Genomic DNA, 25,014 nt, shown 5'->3' with positions numbered 1-25,014 from the left:
AGCTGAGGTCAAAGATGTTGCCTGCTTTCTCCTCTAGGGTTTTGATGGTTTCCTGTCTTACATTTAGGTCTTTCATCCATTTTGAGTTTATTTTTGTGTATGAGGTAAGAACCCAAAGCAATCTACACATTCAGTGCAATCCCAATCAAAATTGCACCAGTATTCTTCTCGAAGCTAGAACAAGCAATCCTAAAATTTGTATGGAACCACAAAAGACCCCAAATAGCCAAAGTAATGTTGAAAAAGAAAACCAAAGCAGGAGGCATAACAATCCCAGACTTTAGCTTCGACTACAAAGCTGTCATCATCAAGACAGCATGGTATTGGCACAAAAACAGACACATAGACCAATGGAATAGAATAGAGAACTCAGAATTGGACCCACAAATGTATGGCCAACTGATTTTTGAGAAAGCAGGAAAGTATTAAAAGTTATATTTCATCATGCCAATATCATAGATTATGAGGAAGACTTTGGAGAAGTGTGAATACAATTGAGAGAGAGAGGAAGAGAGGAGGAAGGGAGGGAGAAAGAGAGAGAGATGTTGATTGAAAGTGGTGCTGTACTGGGTCGTCTGGGTGGCTCAGTCAGTTGAGCAACCGACTTTGGCTCAGGTCATGATCTCGCGGTCTGTGAGTTTGAGCCCTGTGTTGGGCTCTGTGCTGACAGCTCAGAGCCTGGAGCCTGCTTCAGAGTCTGTGTCTCCCTCTCTCTCTGCCCCTCCCCCACTCATGCTCTGTCTCTCTCTGTCAAAAATAAATTAAAAAAAAAACATTAAAAATATATATATAATTAAAAAAAAAAAAGAAAGTGGTGCTGTGCTAATGTGGTCACTCTTTCAACGGGACTGACTATACCCCCCAGGCCTAGCCCTTTGAAAGTTTAGAAACTGGTTGAAACTCTGGGGTAAGAAGTGCCACCAACAAGTTATCCTTCCAGGTCTCAACTCTATCTGGTGTTGCTGGGAAGGGAGTGGGGCAGGGACATGAGGAGCAGGATTAACTGTCCCCCTGGAAAGCAGACATGGGCAGGGCCTTCAGAGGCCTGCACCACATCTGATCTGGACTCCAACCTAAAGATCTACAGCAAATTGCAGTCCCTAGGATGCCGTCTTTAGTCACTCCTTAGAAAAGCCTGAGTTAAGTATAGAAATCACTTGCCTGGCCTGCTCCAGATGGCACAGAGCTCTTCCAGGCCATTATCACAGGAATAATTTTTATGATTCACTGCAATGATAAGTGACATGTGGGTGTAAAACATTATTTTTCTTTTTATAATAGAGAAATAGAGGAATGAAGGTTACTTAAGATCAGGCCAGAGATTCGTTGTAAGACTCCTACATACAAAATATTTTTCTATTTTTATTTTTTAATATTATTTAAAAGGTTAAACATATACAAAGTAGAGATAATATCGTGAACCCCTGTGAATCCATCAATCAGCTACAATTATCAACTTATGGCTGATCTTATTTCATCACCCACTTTCCCCTCTCTCACATTATTTTAAAGCAAATCCTAGTCCTATACATTTCATCCTGAAATGGTTTAGCATAAATTTCTGAAAGATAAGAACTCTTTTTAAACATAACCACATTACAAATTTTATACCTAAGAAAGAATTAATTTCTTCAGTAGCATCAAATACCCAGTCCATGTTCAAATGTCCAGTGATCTTATAAATGTCATAAATGTGGGGCGCCTGGGTGGCTCAGTCAGTTGAGCGTCCGACTTTGGCTCAGGTCATGATCTCGTGGTCTGTGAGTTTGAGCCCGCGTTGGGCTCTGTGCTGACAGCTCAGAGCCTGGAGCCTGGTTTAGATTCTGAGTCTCCCTCTCTCTCTGCCCCTCCCCTGCTCATGCTCTGTCTCTCTCTCTGTCAAAAATAAGTAAACATTAAAAAAAATTAAAAAAAAATAAATGTCATAAATGTATTATTGGTTTATTTGAATTGGGATCCAAATAAGGCCTGCATATTCAGATTGTTTGATATATCTCTTAAATCTATAAGGCCCCCTTTTGTATTTTTTCCTTGCACTTGAAAAAACCAAATCTTGGGGCACCTGGGTGGCTCAGTCAGTAAAGCATCTGACTTCGGCTCAGGTCATGATCTTGGAATTTGTGAGCTCGAGCCTCGTGTCAGGCTCTGTGCTGACAGCTCTGAACCTGGGGCCTGCTTCTGATTCTGTGTCCCTCTCTCGCTGTGCCCCTCCCCCATTTGTGTTGTGCTCTCTCTCGCTCGCTCTCTCTCAAGAATAAACAAAACATTAAAAATAATTTTAAAAAACGAAAAACCAAGTCTTTTGTCCAATTGAGTTTACCATAGTATGGATTGTTCTCATTGAATCCCTGAAGTGTCATTTAACATATTTCTCCACCCTCCGTATTTGCTGCAAATTGATAATGAGGTATTGATCCACTTTTCTAAAAACTTCACAGGTGGTGCTACTCAAGAAGGAGGTGTATTGACCTTTCTTTCTCTTTCTCTCTCTCTCTCCATTTATCTGCCATTACGGTTCAACTATTCAAAGCCTAGATCTCTTAATTCATAAGTGATTGTGAAAAGGTTATATTCTAACTCAGTCTTTCCTTCTTCATCTGTTAGCCAAAGTACATCCACAAAAAGAAACTACCTCTTCTATCTAGTTACCCACTGGTATAGTTCATAAGAGAAGGGAAGGTTAAATGTTTGATTCTTTTTCTTACATATCACTTTTCAATGTACCACTTTTCAAAAAAATGGCTTGATTCACTGGTATTCTCCAATAGTAATCAATTAAGTTTCTTTTGTGAGTGTATAACAATTTAATCGTGAATTTCAATGTATTTGGTAAATCAAGAAGACATAAAATCAGGTTATGGATTATTTGAAACATAATTAACAAGCTTGCATCTATAATTAAAGAAAGTGCATTTTTAATTTAAGAGAAATAATTCATATACCATAAAATTCATCCTTTTAAGGTATATAATTCAGTAATTTTTAGTATATTTACAAAATTGTGCAACCGTCACCACTATCTAATTCCAGAACCTTTTTATAACCCCCAACAGAAGCCCTATAACTATTAGCTTTCATTCTCAACTCCTCCCTTCCCACAGCCCCTGGTAACTACTAATCTACTTTCTGTCTCCATGGGTTTACCTAAAAATACACTCTTTTCAATCACATTGGAACCTTTAAGAAAAATGACTGCATACAAAGCCAGAAATAAAATCTTAACAAATGTCAGAGATTAATATCATTCTTTGGCTACAGTCTAATTAAGTTATGAATAAATAACAAAAAGATACCATGTAATTGGAAGATCAACACACCTATTTGATTCATGGATCAAAGAGTCAGGTTCATAAGACAATATTTACAATATGTAAAGAATCACTTCCTTTACAACTATTTAAACCCAGACTGAAAAATATTAGATATCAACCTAAAGGTAAGGAGGAATTTTTCAAAATCTTTTTATAGAAGCATGAAAGAGAGAGAGAGAGAAAGAGAGAGGAAGAGAAGGAGTTTATTGGTCTGAAGAATATCTAAAATGGGCACACCTGGGTGGGTCAGTCAGTTAAGCATCAGACTCTTGGTTTTGGCTCACGTCATGATCTCATGGTTCATGGGTTTGAACCCTGCGACGGCTCTGGGCTGACAGCGTGGAGACAGCTTGGGATTCTCTCTCTCTGCCCCTCACCCACTCACACTGTCTCTGTCTCTCTCAAAATAAATGAATAAAGTTAAAAAACAAAAAAGAATATCTAAAATGGCTGCCACAGGGCACAGAGCCCTGCTAAACCGGGAGAGGTGATGTGGCATACCTGGCATTTCAGAAAAAAACAACAGATGTGCTCTGCCTACACTTTCAAGCCAGGGGCTGTTTTTCTGGAGGCGAGAGTGCTCCCTAAATTGGTCTCTAGGGCATAAGTACATCCCCAATATCTTCTTTGCTTGAAATCCCCTTCAGTCATGACATCACTCCACAGCTTGTTCCAGTTCCTATTCACACAATTGCCGGTCTCTTCTTCCCCAGTGGCATGGTGTATAAGAATCCCCCTCAAAAGTTAAACAACTTTCTTGTGCTGAGCTGAGGGTATAGAGTTGTTGAATCACTATGTTGTACACCTGAAACTAAAGCAACACTGTGTGTCAACTATACTTTTTTAAAAAGGCTACCTTCCAGCAATTCTATATTTATGATTCGATGCCAACTTGTTATTCCAGTAATTCTTAAAGATGCATGAAACTTACATTCCAACTGGCATTTCAAGTGGCCCTGGCATTTGCACCTGTAGGCACCTACAGCAACATTACTTGAATGCCTTTTTTCAGCCAATATGGATCAAAATTGCTCAGATGAACATACAGTAATGGCAGGGCAGCAAGCATGGCCACAACAGTGGAATAAACAGATTGGCCAGCACTTGGCAAGCTGAGGAAACCATACTTGGTCCCCTCTGGCCACTGGGAAACAACTGACTCTACAGCATTAGGTAATGTGATACAAGAATTACATTCGCTGTACTCTTCAGAATTCTAAAATAAACAATATTTCTGAGAGAAAGAGAGCCATCGTGACTCAGCCTGCGTGTGGCAGCTGAACAGAGCTCCGATCAGGTGGTATGGAATGGAGAAAGTGCTGGAGTCTTCTGATACCGGTATTTTGCTAAGGCCAGCAGTGTGTCACAATGGGAGCGCCCTAGTGGGGAAAGATGCTGTTACTCAGCACGGCCAGCAGGTGGCAGACTCTGGTTCCAAGCAGTGCAGGCAGCAAATTTCAGGAACCCATAATCAGCAGACATGTATCTAAGAATGCTGGCTAAGAATGCAACAAGAATAGTTTGTGGATCTTAGACCCACAAACCCAGCTCCATTTCTTTTTGCTTTACCAGGAAACAAGATGACAAGAGGGACGGCTGAGGTTCCAACAATTATTGGTTTTGTTACCAAGGCGAGGGAAGGTTCATTCCTCTTCGTTCTGTTGTCCTTTCTTAGTGGGCAAGAAAAAAAAGGTAACATAAAACTTCAAGTTGCTTGAAAATTTAATATGAAATAGTAGCTAGTGGGGTTTTCTCCATCCATAATCATCCCGTGAAAACAATGGTCATCCTCCTAAGCCAGGGTGTAAGGCTTCACAGACAGTTATAAGCCACTGCCGTGGGGCCCAACAGAACATCTGCTCTGGGTCTGCCACTGAGTTTGAGCCAAGAAAGTCAGATGTAAGAATAAAATATTTTATAATATTATTTTCCTCTGGACTTGATTTACAAAGCATAACAAAAGATGTAGAGGGAATTTTTCCAAGACAAACAACCCGGAGTGACAGGCAGGAGGGAGCATGCTATTTTCACTATTCTTAGTAAATCATCAAGCATGGAATTCATAGAGAATTCCTGATCGCCAAGGTCAGGAAAAATTTCCCTTGATGGTACTTCTCATTATTTTATGCTAACTGTGATACATAACATTTCAGCACAAATGTTTAAAAAGGTGCTAGCTGGAGGAAACCGAGCCAGCAGGTGGACGTCTTCTGCCTGTACATTTATCTTTTTTTCCACAATAGGAGGGAATGCGCGAGAGGAGTCCTCTGAGAAGTCTGCTCCTGGCTACTGCTTGTCTCTTCTGTTCCAGCTCTCCCAACATTCTCTCCAGGATAACATACACATAGACAAAGCTGTCATGTGACATTGTATGCAACTTCAGAGTAAAATCCTGGACACATTTTAAATAAGTTACAGGGACACATTTTCTTAGTCAATCCATATTAATTAATCATATAGATTTGCCCGTTAAGGCCCGCCTACTTTTTTCTTGAAGAACAGTTGTTTTGGAAAATATAAGAATAGTACATGCTTATTATCAACAGTTCAAGAAATAAAAAATCCGAATGGATCATCATCGTATCACCAGTGATTACCGTAACATAACACCGAGTATAGAACATATATACATACACGCACATGCACATACGCACACACAAACATGCTGCTGTCTTGGTGCTCAGGAGTTAAACATTTGCAACTTCAGTGATTCTCAAGTAACTCCAAGTTGCACAAGGTGCAAATGTTACTTTGGTGTGTGGGAGAATATTCCTAAGCTAATGAGCGATCTTGCTGAAATTCTTGCCTTGATTACCTGGATCTTTGGGGGCTAAAAATAAATTCCTAAGACCCAAACCCAATCTGTGTGAGCATATTTGTTTGAAAACCCTACTCATAGCAAGAGAGGCCCATTCACACTGAGCATGTAAAGGACGGGGCGGCGGCGGGGGGTGGTAGCTAATGAATCACACAGGCAGAGGTAAAAAGGAAACGCGTATGGAACTCCTAGAGCATAGAGAAGTAAATTGGGAAGACAGAAACCAGTGTTGCTCTCTCTCCCTTCTCTTAAGGATTCCCTTGCCTTTATTTGCTTTCTTCTGTGACTCTGTCCTCCCTGCCCCAGTTTTCTCTGATTTCTACTCTTGCAAGTGTCTAAAAATTGCCACTTCAGCCCCCAAGGATAAATAAACCTTAGTCCTATTTCCCAGAGAAGCTGTCAGATTTTCAGAGTCTCAAATTTGACATCCCTTGAGTAGAAATCAGATTGGCACGGTTCGTTTTTGACTGCCAGACCAAGGACTGCTAATCCTTTGAAAACTCTTTTTTTTTTCCAGCATTAAAACCATGTTTATATAATTCAGTAGCAGATAAAAGCTGATGCATTCGTCTATCAGTGTACTTATATAACAGTGATTTCAATGTAGTGTGAATACATTAACCTATTCTCTCAGACATGTATAGCTTAACCCATTAATTTGTAAGTGTAGACTGTTTGAAAACTTTTGTGTGACGATATCTCAGGCATCAGTAATTTGTCCTGAAGGATGGTGGGAAGTGGTGTATTCAGTAGGAGAAAAATCAAACTGTAACACAGCATTGTCTTAAAAGTGACCTGATGTTGTCCTAGTGCATGTCTGGATCCAGAAGAGTCAACTTCGAATCTCTCACCGAAGGTGGGACTTGCCTAGTCAGGTGCTGGCGTCTTATGCCCACAAGTGTTTAGAGGCTGAGAGGAACCCACCTGTGACCCCTGGGACTCAGCCCTTCCCTCTAGGCAGAGGGCAATTCAGCAAGTTTGCACATCTTCCGCGGAAGGTCAGAGTCCAATATCAAGTAGGCTGTCTCCTCCAAAATGGCAGTTTCCCTTAGAAGGGGCCATAGACCTCTTTGGTATATAGATTCTCAGGCCACCAGAGTCTGGCACTTTGTCTTCATGTGACAGTGAGATCTTCTTGTCTTTGTAGGCCTAAAACAGATGTAGTTTTATTTCTATTTTCCACCCAGGTGGCTCACATTAACACTCATACTCTTTTTTTTTTTTAATGTTTATTATTTTTGAGAGAGACAGACAGAGAGCAAGCAGGGAAGGGGCAGAGAGAGAGAGAGAGAGGGAGACACAGAATTGGAAGCAGGCTCCAGGATTTGAGCTGTCAGCACAGAGCCCAACGCGGGCCTGAACTCACAGACCGCAAGATCAGGACCGCCCGGCCGCCCAACTGACCGAACCACCCAAGCGCCCCAACACTAACATTCTTAAACAACTCCATGCCACACTGTTTGCCCATGTAAGCATAATTAATCTTTTTTTCTTCACATCCTGCACCTATTTTATTGACAATTTTATAGCTATTGATAAATTTTGTCTCAGAAATTACTTTAAAATTTTTTTAATTTTTTTTTTTTTTTGAGAGAGAAAGAGTGTGAGCACATGTGTGCAAGAGGGGTTGAGGCAGAGAGCGGGAGACAGAGGATCCAAAGCAGATTCTGTGCTGACAGCAAAGAGCTCAATGGGGGGCTCAAACTCACAAACCATGAGATCATGAGCTGAGCTGAAGTTGGGCCCTTAACCACCTGAGCCACCCAGGTGCCCCTTATCTCAGAAATTACTTATCAGAGAAAAATGCATTGAGCTATTTATACTCACTGATAATTTATTTAATACATAAGTTGTTTCCATGTATTTGTTTTCATTTTTATTTCACTGGTATTTTCTTTGGGATGGGGTATTTGTTTTCTTTCCTAAATCATATTTAATCTGTTCTACTGCCTCATGCTACCAATATGGAAGCACCTGCTGGGAGGCTGTATGAGTCAAGGTTCTGATTTGAGAAATATGGCCCACTCAGCTGAGATATTTTCCTGCTTAGTTTAAGAGACTGCTGACATAGCTTGTATTAAATATTATTAAAAAAAAACAAACTAAAGCTATGCATCATTATTTGTGTTCCATATGGATTTGGCCATTGGTTCATAATCCAATGAGCAACCCTCATATCAAATCACTGTCCTTGAAGAATCCAGGATTAAATTAATAAATCCAGTACTTGTTGCCATTGATGGTGATGGTGGATTTTTGTTTGTGGGAGTTTTGACCACGTTAGGATCCTTACACAAAGAGACATTCAGTAGTGCAGATGTCATGTTACTTTAGTTGAGGTTATTAGATGTTCCTTCTTTTCCTGAAATTACATTTGCTTTCTTAAAGAAGCTGTAATGGAATTTATTTTTCAACACTTTCTACAGGCCGGAATGTTTTCTAATAAAAACAATTTCTTTCTGTTTATTACACTATTCATCTTAGCTATTTGCACAGAAATATTGAGTTTATTTTAGGTGTCAAAATGAATGCGCTACGTACAGTGGAGAAAAGAACTAATGCCGCATTTAATTTTTTTATTGTAGCAAAATACATATAACATAAAATTTACCATCTTAACCATTTTCAAGTGCACAGTAAGCAGTATTGAATACATTCACATGTGCAACCATCGCCACCATCCAATCCCATGACTCATTTCCTATCGTAAAGCTGAAGTTGTATAACCATTAAACAATAACTCCCCCATTTTTGCCACCTCAGGCAACCATCGTTATGCTTTCTGTCTTTATGATTTTGACTACTCTAAGTAATGCATATAGTGAATGCATTCACTATAGTCAAACTATACAGCATTATTTGTCTTCTTGTGACTGGCTATTTCACTTGGAATAATGTCCTCAAGTTCATCCATGTTGTAGTATATTGCAGAATTTTCTTCCTTTTTAAGGCTGAATAATATTCCATTATATGTATGTACCACACGTTGCTTATCCATTCATCCATCAGTGGAAACTTAGGTTACTTCTCCAATTTAGCTATTGTGAATAATGCTGCTGTGAACATGGGCGTACAAATATTTGAGGCCCTGCTGTCAATGTTTTTGACTATACACCCAGAAGGAGAATTGCTTCTATGATAACTCTATTTGTAATTTTTTTTTAATTTTTTTTAACATTTATTTATTTTTGAGACAGAGAGAGACAGAGCATGAACGGGGGAGGGTCAGAGAGAAGGAGACACAGAATCCGAAACAGGCTCCAGGCTCTGAGCTGTCAGCACAGAGCGTGACGCGGGGCTCGAACCCACGGACCGCGAGATCATGACCTGAGCCAAAGTCGGCCGCTCAACCAACTGAGCCACCCAGGCGCCCCTCTATTTTTAATTTTTTTATGAAATGCCACAGTGTTTTTCACAGCAACTGTACCATTTTACATTACTAATAACAGGGATCAGGGCTCCAACTTCTCTATATTCTTGCCAACATTTGTTGTTTTGGGGTTTTGTTTTGATAGTAGCCATCCTAGTGGGTGTGGGGATATATCTCATTACAGTTTTCATTTGCATTTTCCTAATGATTAGTGTATCCATGTGTTTACTGGACATTCAGAAATACCTATGAAAGTCCTTTGCCCATTGTTTTTACTTGTTTGCTCTGTTGTTTGCTGAGTTTAAGAGTTCTCTATATATTCTGGATATGAATTTCTTATTATATAAATGATTCGCAAATTTTGTCTCCTATTTCTGGGTTGCCTTTTTATTCTACTGTCAGTGTCTTCTGATGTACTATTTTTTTCGTTTTCATGAAGTCAGTTTTGTCTGTTTTGTTTTTAATTACCTATGCCTTTTGTCATATCCAAGAAATTATTGACAAATCTAATGTTTTAAAGCCTTTCCTTCTTTTCTTCTCAGAGTTTTATAGTTTTAAGCCTTACATTTGGGTTTTAGATTCATTTTGCATTAATTTTTGTGTATGGTGTTAGGGAAGGATCCAACTTCATTATTTTGAATGGGGATATCCAGTTTTCCCAACAAAATTTGTTGAAAAGACCATCCTTTCCCCATTAAATGGTCTTGGCACCTTTGTCAAAAATCATTTGACCATATACGTAAGGGTTTATTTCTGTGATCTCTATTCCATTACATTAGTTTATATGTCTGCCTTTATGCCAATACCATACTGTTTTAATTACTGTAGCTTTGTAGTAACTTTTGCAATCAGGAAGTGTGAGTCCTCTGACATCTTTTTCAGGATTGTATTGGCTATGCAAGATCTCTTGAGATTCCATATGAATTTTAGGAAAGGTTTTTCTATTTCTGCAAAAAATGTCATTGGAATGTTAATAGAGATTTCACTGAATCTGTAGATGAGTTTCTTAGTTTTTTTCTTTTTTAGTTTGACATGTTAACAATATAGTCTTGAACTTGGGATCTGTTTCTATTTATTTATGTCTTCATTCATTTCTTTCAGCCATGTTGTGAATTGTATGTCTTTCATCTCTTTGGTTAAGTTAATTCCTAAGTATTTTATTATTTTTGTTTGTATTATAAATGGAATTGTTTTCTTAATTCTCTTTTCAAATTGCTCATTGTTAGCATATAGAAATACAAGTGATATTTTGCATGTTGACTTTGTATACTGCTAATTTGCTGAATTTATTTATTAGTTCTAACAGGTTTTTTTGGTAGAAACTTCATGATTTTCTGCATATAAGACCATATCTGCAAACATAGATAATTTTACTTCTTTTCTTTTTGGATGCCATTATCCTATCTATCTATCTATCTATCTATCTATCTATCTATCCATCCATCCATCTATCATCTATCCACCTATCATTTATCTGTCTGAATATCTATCTATGCATGCCTATGTTGAATACAAATAGTGAAAGCAAACATCCTTGTCTTGCTCCTGAGAAGAGAAGGAAAGTTTTCAGCTTCTCACTTTTGAGTATGATGTTAACTGTATGCTTGTCATATATAGCCTTTATTATGTTTAGGTATGTTCTTTCTATACCCACTTTGCTGAGAGTTTTTAATCACATATGGATGTTAAATTTTGTCAAATGCCTTTCTGCACATATTGCTATGTTTATAAGATTTTTATCTTTTACTCTCTTAAGGTAGTGTAACATATCAATTAATTTGTAGTTGTTGAATAATCCTTTTATCCCTGAAGTAAATCCCACTTGATTGTAGTGTATTATCCTTAAATGTATTGTTGAATATGGTTTGCTAATTTTTTTTTTTAGGATTTCTGCATCTATGTTAATCAGGGGTATTGGCTTCTAATTTTCTTTTCTTGGGGCATCTTTGTCTGGTTTTGGAAGATTTTGAGAAAGATTGGTAATAGTTTTTCTTTAAATGTTTGGTAGAATTCATCTGGATAGTCATTTTTCCTGGACTTATTTTTTTCTTAAAAAGTTTTTTTTACTGATTCAATCTCCCTTCAAATTATTAGTCTTTCAGATTTTCTATCTCTTTGTGATTCAGTCTTGGCAGTTGTATGTTATCAGCAATTTATGTTTCTTCTAGGTTGTCCATTTTGTGACATATGATTGTTTATAATAGTCTCTTGTGATCCTTTGTAGTTCTGTGGTATCAGTTTAATGTTTCACTTTTCATTTCTGATTTTATTTATTTGAATTCTCTCTTTTTCTTGGTGAGTCTAGCTAAAGATTTGTCAATTTTTCAAAAAAAATTTTTTTAACAATTCTAGGGGCATCTGGGTGGCTCAACTGAGTGTCTGGCTCTTGATTTCGACTCAGGTCATGATCCCAGTGTCATGGGATTGAGCCCCACATCAGGCTCTGCAGTGAGCAGGGAGCCTGCTTGAGATTCTCTCTCTTTCCCTCTAAAAATAAAAATAAAAATAAATAACTTTAAGGATTTTTTAAAATGTTTATTTATTTTGAGAGGGAGAGAGAGCAAGCAGGGGAGGGGCAGAGAGAGAATCCCAAGTAGGCTATGTGTTGTCAGCACAGAGCCTGATGCAGGGCTTGAACTCACCAACCATGAGATCATGACCTGAGCTGAAATCAAAAGTCGTACACTTAACTGACTGAGCCACCCAGGCACCCCGTATATAAACAATTTTTAAAAAGCTTTAGTTTCACTGATCTTTTCTTTTGACCTTTTAGTTTCTATTTCATTTGTTTCTACATTAATCTTTATAATTTCATTCCTTCTACTAAATTTGATCTTCATTTGTTCTTCTCTTTTCTAATTCCTCAGATGTAAGTATTTGAGATTTTTCTTGTTTCTGGTGTAAGGATTTATTGCAATAAACTTCCTTCTTAGAACTGCTTGTGCTGCATCTCATAAGTTCTGGCATGTTGTGTTTCCATTTTCACTTGTCTCAAGGTATTTTTAAATTTCTTTTGATTTCTTTTGATTTTTTCTTTGATCCATTGATTATTCAGTAGCATGTTATTAATCACCACATATTTCTAATTTTCCAGTTTTCTTCCATTAATTGGTCTCTAGCTTCATACTCTTGTGGTCAGAAGAAATGCTTGATATGATATCAATTTTCTTAAATATATTAAGACTTATTTCGTGCCCTAACATATAATCTATCTTGGAGAATTTTCCATGTTTCCTTGAGAAGAATGTGTATTCTGTTGCTTTTGAATGGAATGTTCTGTATGTATCTGTTAGGTCCCTGTAGTCTAATGTGTTATTTAAGACTGATTTTTCCATATTGGTTTTTTGTCTAGATGATATATCTATTGTTGAAAATGTTGTATTAAAGCCACCTACTGTTACTGTATTATCTATTTCTTCCATTAGGTCTTTTAATATTTGCTTTATAATATTTGTCTTAATGCACATTTTATCTGATAAAATGATAGATACCCCAGCTTTCTTTTCCATTTGCATGGAATATCTTTTTCCATCCCTTTACTTTCAGTCTGTGTGTGTCCTTAATCTGAAGTGAGTTTCTTGTAGGAAATATATAGATTAGTCTCTTTTTTTATTCACTCAGCCACTTTCTTTCTCTCTTGCTTTCTTTCTTTTTTTTTAAAAAAATGTGTATTTATTTTTGAGAGAGACGGTGTGTGTGCAAGGGAGTGGGGGAGGGGCAGAGAGAGAGAGGGAGTTGCAGAATCAGTGGCAGGCTCCAGGCTCTGAGCTGTCAGCACAGAACTTGACATGGGGCCCGAACTCACAAACAGTGAGATCATGACCTGAGCCAAAGTCAGACTCTTAACTCACTGAGCCATCCAGGTGCCCCTCTTGCTCTCTTTCTTCATGATTTGATAATTTACTGTATTGAGATGCTTAGATTACTGTCTCTTTAACTTTTGTATACCTACTATAGGTTTTTGCTTTATGGTTGCTATGAGTCTTACATAAAACATCATATATTTACTACAGTCCATTTTAAGTTGATGACAATTTAAGTTTGAACATATTCTAAAGTGTTGAACAAGTTATTATTTCCCCACCACCATGTTTTATGTCTTTGATGCCACATTTTACATCTCTTTATCCTGTATATTCCTAACAAACTATTGTAGTTACGTTTTTTACTACTTTTGTCTTTTGACCTTCACACTAGTATTTTAAGTGATTCACCCACCACCAACATTAGATTATTCTGTATTGAACTACATATTTACATTTACCAGTGAGATTTATACTTTCCTGTGGTTTTCTGTTACTACTTTGCACCCTTTTGTTCAGCTTTAAAAAGTCCCTTTAACATTTCTCATAGGGTCAGTTTGGTGGTAATAAACTCCTTTAACTTTTGTTTGTCTAGAAACCTCTTTATCTCTTCTTAAATTTTGAGGGACAGTATTTCCTGGTAGAGTATTCTTTACTGGCAGGGGATTTTTTTCTTTCAGCACTTTGGATATTGTCCCACTCCCTTCTGGCCTACAAGGTTTCTTCTGAAAAATGTGCTGATGGTTCTTATGTGCATTGCCCTATATGTAACAAGTTATTTTTTTCTTCCTGTGTTTAAGAATGTCTCCTTATTTTAATTTTTGACACTTTATTGGTATGGCTTTTTCTGGGTCCATGTTTTTTAGAACTCTTTGGGCTTCCTGGATCTGGATGTCTGTTTCCTATCCCAGGTTAGGGAATTTTCCTGTCATTATTTCTTCAAAAAAGTTTCTGTCCCTCTCTCTTTTCCTTCTGGGACCCTTATAATGCAAATATTGTCCCATAATTTTCTTATATTATCTTCACTCTTTTTATTCTTTTTTTTTTTCTGCCCTGATTGGGTGAGTTTTACTGCTCTGTATTCAAGTTTATTGATCCTTTTCTCTGTTTCATTTAGATCCTTCCTCTGCTGTTGAACCCTTCTCTCTTATTTTTCAGTTTTGTTATTATATGCATCAACTATGGAACTTCTGTTACTTTTTAATATTTTCTATAGTCCTCACTATGTTTATGTTATCTTCTCCCTAGCTCAGTGAGTGTCTTTATGACCACTATTTGGAAATCTTTATCAGGTAAATGACTTACCTGCATTTCATTAAGGTCTTTTTCTGAGTTTTCACCTTATTCTTTTGCTTGAAACATATTGCTATGTTTTTTTGTTAAATTTTTCTTGACTCTCTGTATTGGGTTTTAAGCAGTACATAAAATAGCCTCCTCATCCAATCTTGAGGGAGTGGCCTTGTTTAGAAGATGAACTTTATTGCTCAACCCTGCCCTAATTTGTGGTTGTACAAACCTTTGTGATTGTACAAACAGCCTACTTTACTTATTTACCTTTAAATGTTTATGTATTTATTTTGAAAGGGAGAGAGAACATGCAGGGAAGCAGCAGAGAGAGAGGGAGAATGAGAATCCCAAATAGGCTCCACACTGCCAGTGCAGAGCCCATTGCAGGGCTCAAACTCAAACCACGAGACCATGACCTGAGCTGAAATCAAGAGTCGGACGCTTAACCAACTGAGCCACCCAACTGCAGCCTACTTTAGTTTTTTTAATTTATTCATTTTTTAAAGACAGAGACAGAGTGTGAGTGGGGGAGGGGCAGAGAGAGAGGGAGACACAGAATCCAAAGCAGGCTTCAGACTCTGAGCTGTCAGCACAGACCCTGATGCAGGACTCGAACTCACAAACCATGAGATCATGACCTGAGCTGAAGTCGGACTCTTAACCAACTGAGCCACTCAGGCACCCCTAGCCTACTTTATTTTTAATGAACCCCAGTAGATAAGGGTATGCAAGATTTGTGAGTATCTCAAAACAGAGGATTTCAGTCAGCATCTAGACTCAGGCTGATTGGAAGCTAGATTCTCACACAGTGGTTTTCTTAAGTATGCAAATATATAGAGTCCTATGGGACAGCAAGCATAAGTTCTACTGGCCATTAGAGCCACGTGATCTAGAGATGTACGCTTCACAGCAGCACAAAGATCAAGGTGACAGATGAGTATACAAACTGCTTTCTGGTACATAATAGCAACCTGGAGTGAGGTAGAGGCCAAGTACAAAGATGGCCTGCACTGGCCTCTGTCCCTAGAGAGCCCATCTATTCTCCTAGATGTGGGCTAAACTGGAAGACTTTTGCTCTTCTGCCAAAGATCCAGGACAAGAAAATAGTCCCTTTTTCACAGAATGACTGGGGTTGTTTTTTGGTCTGTGCACTGTCTCAATGGTAATGGCTTCTCAGGAACTGCCTCCCAAAGTGGGACAGTCGCATGGGATCCAGAAACGCAAGCCCTGTTGATCACCAAAGCCAGCCATAGTGCCCCCTAGGTGTCAGCTACAAAAATTGGTGCACTGGACATAAAAAAAACATAGTACCAGATGCATGTAGAGCTCCTACGGAAGATACAAATGCTCTGGAGCACAGCAGAGGGAGAGTATGAAGATAACACTCATTAGCCAAGGTCTCTGGAGAGGATCACAGTCAATTCCTAGATGTGTGTTAAAGAGAAGCCTGGTTCTAAAACCCATAGCCATGAAGATGAGCTAGGAAGCTCCTTTCACAGAAGGACTGGGCTCTTTTGTCTGTTGCCTCCTGTGTGTCCTGGGAGTGGTAGCCAATTAAAGAACTCTTTCTCCATATGTCACAGCCTTGCTGGACAGCAGAGCCAGGTGATCCAGAGATGACTGCTGGGTGGCAGCTGCAAAATTCAGGGTGTCAAAGAAGGGTACAAGTTCCTTCTTGGGAGATATCAGCAAACTAGAGTGAGGCAGGGAGAGAGCACAAAGATGGTATTGACCAACCCCCACCTCCAAGAGTATTTCAGTAGGCCCCTAGGTGTGTGCTAAATTAAATGCCTGCCCCTCGGGTGATGCTTTAAGCTAAACAAATAAGCGTCTCTCACAATTTCCTCTTCCCTGGGCCCTGGGGGTGGTGGAGTCTGTGTGCACAGGCCCCGTGAGAACTGTCCCTCAGTTTTATATGGCCTTATGGGTCTCATGAACACAAGCCCTCTGGATTTCAAAGCTAGTTGTTTGGGGCCCTGTCTCTCAATTGCAGGTCTTAGATTTTGGAGTGCTCAGTATGGGGTTCAAACCCTTCACTCCTCACTTGGAGTTTTGAGTTCCCTGCCAGTTGTGAGTTGTTGCAGCAGGCATGAGGTTCACGGCAAGATTTTGCCTCAGTTTCTCCTACCCACTATTATGTGCATTTTTCTCTCATTTGCCTGATGTGTAGGAGTTGTTCAGCTAGTTTTTGTTGGTGTTGTTATTTTTCTTGACCTTTTTCAGAGAATTTTTTTTTACATGTAACTGTAGATTCAGGCTGTCTGTGGCAGGAAGTGAGTCCAGGATCCTTTTACATTACTATCTTGACCCAGACCATTGTTGTTTTTTCATCTAAGTAATTTAATCTAATCTAATTTCCCCCTTAGCACCAATTTTTCTATGTCCCTAGATTCTGACGTGTTGTCTTTTTGTGTTCATTCATCTCTAAGTGTTTTCTGACTTCCCTTGTGACTTGTTCATTGATCCATTTGTTGTTTAAAAGTGTATCGCTTGAAGGAGTTAAGATGGTGAAGGAGTGGGAGGACCCTAAGCTTGCCTCCCACCTGGAACACAGCTATATACATATCAAATCATTCTGAACACCCAATAAATCAATCTGAGGATGGAGAGAATAAAACTGCAAGTCTTCAAGTAGAATCGTGAAAGGTAGGAGCAGCAGAGAGTTGATTTTGGAGAAAATAAGAACTGCAGGTGCTGCAGGTGCTGTGGAGGAGAGGGAACCTGCTTATGGAGACTGCTACAAGGTATCATAAGCAGCAGATCACAAAATCTGAAGTTAGACAAGTGCACCACCACTTGTCATTCCTGGCTTAGCGGTGTTCCTGTGGGGAAGGAGGGTGCAGACCCAAGATTGGACAGTGTGGTCTGAGGATCCCCTGGGTCCTAGTTGGAGAAACCGTTCCCCTGCTTGGAGTGCATTTGGGAGGGGCACCAAGGCCTCTCCAGGGACAAAAGAACGGGGATGACAATGTGTTTCAGTGTTCCCAGGCATAGGAGTATGGAGGCTGGTGGAGGGCAGTGAGACTTGGTACCAGATTTCTGCTCCATTTTGCCATAAACTCCAAACTGCTACATTGGTTGTGTGACCACTTTTCTGGGACTGGCCAACAAACGGCAAATGTGTGGCAAGACCATCCCCCAGACGACCAGTATGGGGCCATGCCCAGTGAGTCCCTAAAATTTGGAGTTTAAAAACCCAACCACACACCTGAGATATGCCACCTGGCAGGTGGACAGCTTGGACACAGGGTGAAGGCAGGAATCTGATGGAAGCTGGGGACACAAGAGGAGTGATTGTTTACCTTTCCGTGAGGGCTCCCTAAAGAGTGCCGGTCGCAGGCTCTTGGCTCCAGGGACAAGAGAGCAGGGCAAAGCCATTTTGACCCTGCCCACCAGCACTGACCATCCTCAGTGAGCTAAACAGCACCACCAAGTGGAGACTAGAGCTGCTTATACCAAGTGGAGATGAGAGCTGCTTACACCAAGCACCACCCCCTCTGCCCCCTACAGGGACATCTCTATGGGGGCAAGACAGCCCAAGAATCAGCACAACAGGCCCTCCCCCAGAAGACCAGTATAAATCTCTCACACACACTAAGTCTACTGATCATAGAATGCTACACAACTCCAACTCCAAGGGAAAAAGGATCTAGACTCCTTTTTGTTGTTTTAATTGTATATATATATATATATGTGTGTGTGTGTGTGTGTGTGTATATATATATATATATATATTATTTTGGATCTACCTTCTTTTAGCAAGCAGACCAAAACACACCTAGGAGGTCTAGCTTTTTCTTTCTTTCTTTCTTTCTTTCTTTCTTTCTTTCTTTCTTTCTTTCTTTTTTTTTCTTTCAGACAATATGACAAATGGAGGGATTCACCCCAAAAGAAAGAACAGGAAGTAGAAGTAATGGCAGGGAATTAATCAATACAGATATAAGTAACGTGTCTGAACTAGAATTTAAAACAACAACTATAAGGATACTAGCTGGACTTGAAAAAGCATAGAAGACACTACAAAATCCCTTCCTGCAGAGATAAAATAACTGAAATCTAGTCAGGCTGAAATTAAAAATGCAAACCCCGAATGGTTGCCATGACAACGAAGATGCATGAATTAGGGGAACTAATCAGTGATACAGAAGATAAAATTATGGAAAATAATAAATTGAAAAGAAGAGGAAAAGAAAGGTATTGGATCATGAAGGTAAACTTAGAGAACTCAGTGACTTCTTAAAATGTAGTAACATTTGTAACTCCTATTATAGGAGTCCCAGAAGATGAAGAAAGAGAAAAAGGGGAGGAAGGTTTATTTGAGCAATCATAGCTGAAAACTTTCCTAACCTGGGGAAGGATGCAGACATTGAAATCCTAAGGGCACAGACAACTCACATTAAATTGAACAAAATCAGGCCCTGACGTAGACATGTAGTAAAATTCACAAAATACACAGACAAGGAAAGAATCCTGAAAACACCAAGGGAAAAGAAAGTCCTTAACCTACAAGGGAAGACAGATCAGGTTTAAAGCAGCTCTGTCCATAGAAACATGGCAGGCTAGAAGAGAATGGCAGGATATATTCAGCATGCTGAATGGGGAAAATATGCAGCCAAAAAGGCTTTATCCAACAAGGCTGCCATTCAGAATAGAAGGAGAAACAAAAAGTTTCCCACACAAACAAAAATTAAAGGAGTTCATGACCACTAAATCAGCCCTGCAAGAAATATTAAAGGGAATACTTAATAGGGAATAAAACTTAGTAGGGAATAAAATGCCAAAAGCAACAAACACTAGACAAGAATAGAGAGTATCATCAGAAACATCAGCTTTACAGGTAACACAATGGCACAGAATTCATATTTTTAAATAATCACTCTGAATGTAAATGGACTAAATGCTCCAATCAAAAGATATAGTGTATCAGAATGGATAAAAAAACAAGATCCATCTACATGCTGTCTACAAGAGATTCACTTTAGACCTAAAGACACCTGAAGATTGAAAGTGAGGGGATGTAGAAATATATATCATGTTAATAGACTTCAAAACAAAGCTGGAGGCACCTGGGTGGCTCAGCCAGTTTAGCTGACTCTAGATTTCAGCTCAGGTCATGATCTCACAGTTGTGTGATTGGGTCCCACGGTGGGCTCTGCAATGGGCATGAAGCCTGCCTAAGATTCTCTCTCACCCTCTCTCTCTCCCTCTGCTCCCCTCTAGCTTGTGCACTTGCTCCTTCTTTCTCTCTCTCTCAAAAAAAAAAAAAAAAACCTTCAAATTCTAAAAAAAGAAAGAAAACAAAGCCGGGGTAGCCATGCTTATATAAGACAAACTAGATTTTAAACCAAAGACTGTAACAAGAGATGAAGAAGTGCATTATATCATAATTAAGGGGTCTAACGATTCTACCATGAAACTCATTGGCAATAATACAATAATAATAGGGAATTTTTAACACCCCACTTACAGCAAGCATCTAAGCTTACATATAAGCAGAAAAATCAACACGGAAACAGGTGGCTTTGAAGAACACACTGGACCAGATGGACATAACAGATGTATTCAGAACACATAGAACATTGTCCAGAATAGATCACATACTGGGTCACAAATCAGGCCTCAACTACTACAAAAATATTGAGATCATACTATGCATATTTTAAGACCATAATGCTATGAAACAGGAAGTCAACCACAAGAAAAATTTGGAAAGACCACGAATACTTGGAGGTTAAAGAACCTTCTACTAAAGAATGAATGGGTTAACCAGGAATTTAAAAAAGAAATTAAAAATACATGGAAGCAAATGAATATGAGAACACGGTAGTCCACAACCTTTGGGATGCAGCAAAGGCAGTCCTAAGAAGGAAGGATATTGCAATATAGGACTATCTCAAGAAGCAATAAAAGTTTTAAATACACAATCTAACCTTACACCTAAAAGAGCTAGAAAAGGAACAGCCAATAAAACCTAAAGCCAGCAGTGGAAAGGAAATAACAAAGATTACAGCTGAACTAAATAACACAGAAATAAAAAAAAAAGAGAAAAGATCAAGAAATTAAGAGGTGGTTTTTGAAGGAATTAATAAAATTGATAAATCCCTAGCCAGAGTTATCAAAAAGAAAAAAGAAAGGATGCAAATAAATAAAATCATAAATGGAAGAGGAGATATCACAACCAACACCACAGAAATACAAACATTTGTAAGAGAATATTATGAAAAATTATATACCAACAAACTGGGAAATCTGGAAGGAATGAATAAATGCCTAGAAACATACAAACTGCCAAACCGAAACAAGAAGGAATAGAAAATTTGAACAGACATATAACCAGTAAAGAAATTGAATCAGTCATCAAAAATCTCCCAACAAACAAGAGTCCTGGGCCAGATGGCTTCCCAGGGGAATTTTATCAGACATTTAAAGAAGAGTTAATCCCTATTCTTTTCAAATTGTTCCATAAAACAGAAATGGAAGGAAAACATCCAAGCTCCTTCTACAAGGCTAACATGATTTTAATTCCAAAACCAAAGACCCCATTAAAAAGGAGACTCACAGGCCAATATCCCTGATGAACATCAATGCAAAAATTCTCAACAAGATACTAGCAAATTGAATCCAACTATATATTGAAAGGATCATCCACCACAATCAAGTGGGACTTATTCCTGGGCTGCAAGGCTAGTTCAATATTCACAAATCAATCAACATGATACACCACATTAATAAAAGAAAGGATAAGAATCAAGATCCTCTTAATAGATGCAGAAAAATCATCTGACAAAATACAGCGTCCATTCTTGATAAAAATTCTCAACAAAATAGGGGTGAATGGAACATAGCTCAACATCATAAAGGCCTATATGAAAGACCCACAGCTAATATCCTCAATGGGGAAAAATTGAGAACTTTTTCTCTACAGTCAGGAAACAGGCAAGAATGTCCACTCTCACCGTTACTACTTAGCATGGTACTGGAAGTCCTAGACTCAGCCATCAGGCAACGACAAAGAAAGAAAGGTATCCAAATCAGCAAGGAAGAAGTCAAACTTTCTCTATTTGCACATGACATGACACTGTATGTAGAAAATCTGAAAGACTCCACCAAAAAATTGCTAGAACTGATACATGAATTCAGCAAAACCACAAGATACAGAATCAATGTACAGGAATCTATTGCCTTTCTATACACCAATAATGAAGCAGCAGAAAAAGAAATCAAGGAATTGATCCATTTACAATTACACCAAAACCCATAAGATATCTAGGAATAAATCTAACCAAAGAAGTAAAAGATCTATACTCTGAAAACTATAGAAAGCTTACAAAGGAAATTGAAGAGGACACAAAGAAATGGAAAAACCAAAAAAACAAACAAACAAAAAGAAATGGAAAACATCTCATGCTCATGGAGTGGAAGAGCAAACGTTGTGAAAATGTCTACACTACTCAAAGCAATCTACACATTAAATGCAATATCTATCAAAATACCACCAGCATTTTTCATAGAGCTAGAACAAACAACCCTAAAATTTGTATGGAACCACAGAAGACCCCAAATAGCCAAAACAATCCTGAAAAAGAAAACCAAAGCTGGAGGCATCACAATTCTGACTTCAAGTATATTACAAAACTGTAGTCATCAAGACAGTATAGTACTGGGACAAAAACAGACACATAGATCAATGGAACAGAAGAGAAACCCAGAAATGGACACTCAACTGTACTGCCAACTAATCTTTGATAAACTAGAAAAGAATATCCAATGGGAAAAAACATAGTGTCTTTAACAAATGGTGTTGGGAAAGCTGGACAGTAACATGCAGAAAAATTAGGCTGGGCCACTCTTTTGCACCATACCCAAAAATAAATTCAAAATGAATGAAAAACCTAAATGTAGATACAGGAAGTCATCAAAATCCTAGAGAACACAGGCAGCAACCTCTTTGGCCAGAACAACTTCTTACTAGGCATGTTTCTAGAGGCAAGGGAAACAAAAGCAAACATGAACTATTAGGACTTCCTCAATATAAAAACCTCTGCACAGTGAAGGAAACAATCAACAATTTGATATTTGCAAATGATATATCTGATAAAAGGTTAGTATTCAAAATCTATAATGAACTTATCAAATTCAACATCCAAAAACCAAATAATCCAGTGAAGAAATGGGCAGAAGACATGAATAAATACTTTTCAAAGGAAGACATCTAGATGGTTAATAGACACATGAAAAGATGCTCAACATCACTTGTCATCAGGGAAATACGAATCAACCTGTCAGAATGGCTAAAATTAACAATACAAGAAACAATTGGTGTTGGCAAGGAGGCAGAGAAAAGGGAACCCTCTCACACTGTTGGTGGGAATGCCATGGGGCAGTCACTCTGGAAAACAGTATGGAGATTCCTCAAAAAGTTACAAATAGAACTACCCTATGATCCAGAAATTGCATTACTAGGTATTTACCCAAGGAGTACAAAATCATAGGTTCAAAGGGTACATGTATCCCAATGTTATAGCAGCATTACTAACGATACCTTATAGAAAGAGCTCAAATGTCCATTGACTGATGAATGGATAAAGAAGATGTGGTATACACACACACACACACACACACACACACACACACACACACACACACACTGGAATATTACTCATCAAGAAGAATGAAATTTTGGGGTGTGTCAGTTGTTTAAACATCCAACTCTTGATTTTGGCTCAGGTCACGATCTCATTGTTCATGGGTTCGAGCCCCTCCTCAGGCTCTGCCTGTCACTGAGGTGCCTGCTTGGGATTCTTTCTCTCCTCTCTCTCTACCTCACCATTCCCCCAACATAAATAAACAAACAAACAAAAAAGAATGAAATCTTGCCATTTGCAAGGACATGGATGGAAGTAGAAGGTATTATGCTAAGCTAAAGAAGTCAGTAAGAAAAAGACAAATACCCTATGACTTCACTCATATTTGGAATTTAACAAACCAACAGATGAACATAAGGGAAGGGGGGAAGAGCGAGAGAAACAAACCATAAGAGATTCTTTATGATAGAGAACAAACTGAGGGTTGATGGAAGGAATGGGTAGGGAATGGGCTAGATGGATGATGGGTACTAAGAAGGGCACTTGTTTTCATGAGCACTGGGTGGTATATGTAAGTGATGAACCACCGAATTCCGCTCATGAAACCAACATTGCACTGTATGTTAACTAACTAGAATTTAAATACAAATTTTGGGAGCAAAAGTCCATTGTTTAATTTGCACAATTGTGTGAATTTTTCAGTTCTTCTGTTGATTTCTATCTTGATATTGCTGTAATCAGAGCATACACTTTGTATAATACCTACTTTTTAAAAATATATTAAGGCTTGGGGCACTTGGATATCTCAGTCAGTTGAGCTTCTGACTTTGGCCTAGGTCATGATCTCACAGTTCACGAGTTCAAGTCCCACATAAGGCTCTGTGCTGACAGCTCAGAGCCTGCACCCTGCTTCAGATTCTGTGTATTCCTCTCTCTCTGCCCCTCCCCAGCTCATTCTCTCTCTCTCAAAAATAAATAAAAACATTAATATATATGTATTAAGACTTCACTTGGGACCTGACATATGGTGGCTCCTGGAAAATATCCTATATGCCCTTGGGAAGAATGTTTATGCTATTGTTGTTGAGTCTGTGTTCTACTACAAACACTGGTTTATCGTGTTGTTCAAGTTCTCCATTTCGTCACTTATATCTCTATGGTTATTCTATTCATTATTGTAAGTAGAGTATTAAATCTTACACTATTATTGTAGAACTATTATTTTTTCCTTTTTATTCTGTCATTTTTTGCTTCATATATTTTCATGGTCTGTCATTGAGCACATGACTGTTTATAATGGTTATATCCTCTTGCTGTATTAAACCTTTTATTAATATGTAATGCCTTTCTTTGTCTCATAAACTTTTAAAATTTAAATTCTATTTTGTCTGATATCAGCAGAACTACCCCTGCCTTCCTTTGGTTACTATTTATGTGGAATATTTCTTTTCATTCTTTCATTTTCAAACTGTTTATGCCTTTGGAGAAAAAGTAAATAAATCTCGTGTGGACAACTTGTAGTTGAATTGCGTTTCTACCCATTCTGTCACTGTCTTTTAATTAGAAAGTTTAGTCCATTTACATACAAAGAATTTCTGGTAGAGACGTACTTAATTTCTGTCATTTTGCTCATTGTTTTCTATGTGCCTTACAGCTTTTTTTGTCTCTCATTTCCTACCTTACTATCTTCTTTTGTGTTCAGTTGATTTTTTTGTTGTGAAATGTTTAAATTTCTTTTTCACTTTCTTTTATGAATATTCTACAGCTATTTTCTTTGTGGTTACCATGGAAACTACATTTAATAGCCTAACATTACAGCACTGATTGAAATCATACCAGC

At 38.4% G+C, this 25,014-nt stretch overlaps 1 protein-coding gene across 3 annotated transcripts in view; it reads right to left on the bottom strand.

The window, feature by feature from the left end:
- LOC128314832 (uncharacterized) overlaps nt 1–25,014 on the bottom strand; it is a 75,623-nt gene that overhangs the window by 12,149 nt on the left and 38,460 nt on the right. The window contains exon 4 of one of the 3 annotated variants that reach the window (XR_008296931.1): nt 7,054–7,278. The exons of 1 other annotated variant lie outside the window; for it this stretch is intronic. The gene's annotated coding sequence lies outside the window, so the exon portion shown is untranslated. Of the gene's footprint in view, nt 1–6,242; nt 7,279–25,014 lie in introns of those variants that run through there. One more of the 3 variants, XR_008296929.1, reaches the window with a different exon arrangement.

This window comes from Acinonyx jubatus, chromosome A2, assembly GCF_027475565.1.
Source record: "Acinonyx jubatus isolate Ajub_Pintada_27869175 chromosome A2, VMU_Ajub_asm_v1.0, whole genome shotgun sequence".
Taxonomy (NCBI): domain Eukaryota; kingdom Metazoa; phylum Chordata; class Mammalia; order Carnivora; family Felidae; genus Acinonyx; species Acinonyx jubatus.
The sequence above is the reverse complement of the archived record's forward strand: the minus strand, read 5'-3'. Positions and strand labels throughout refer to the sequence as shown.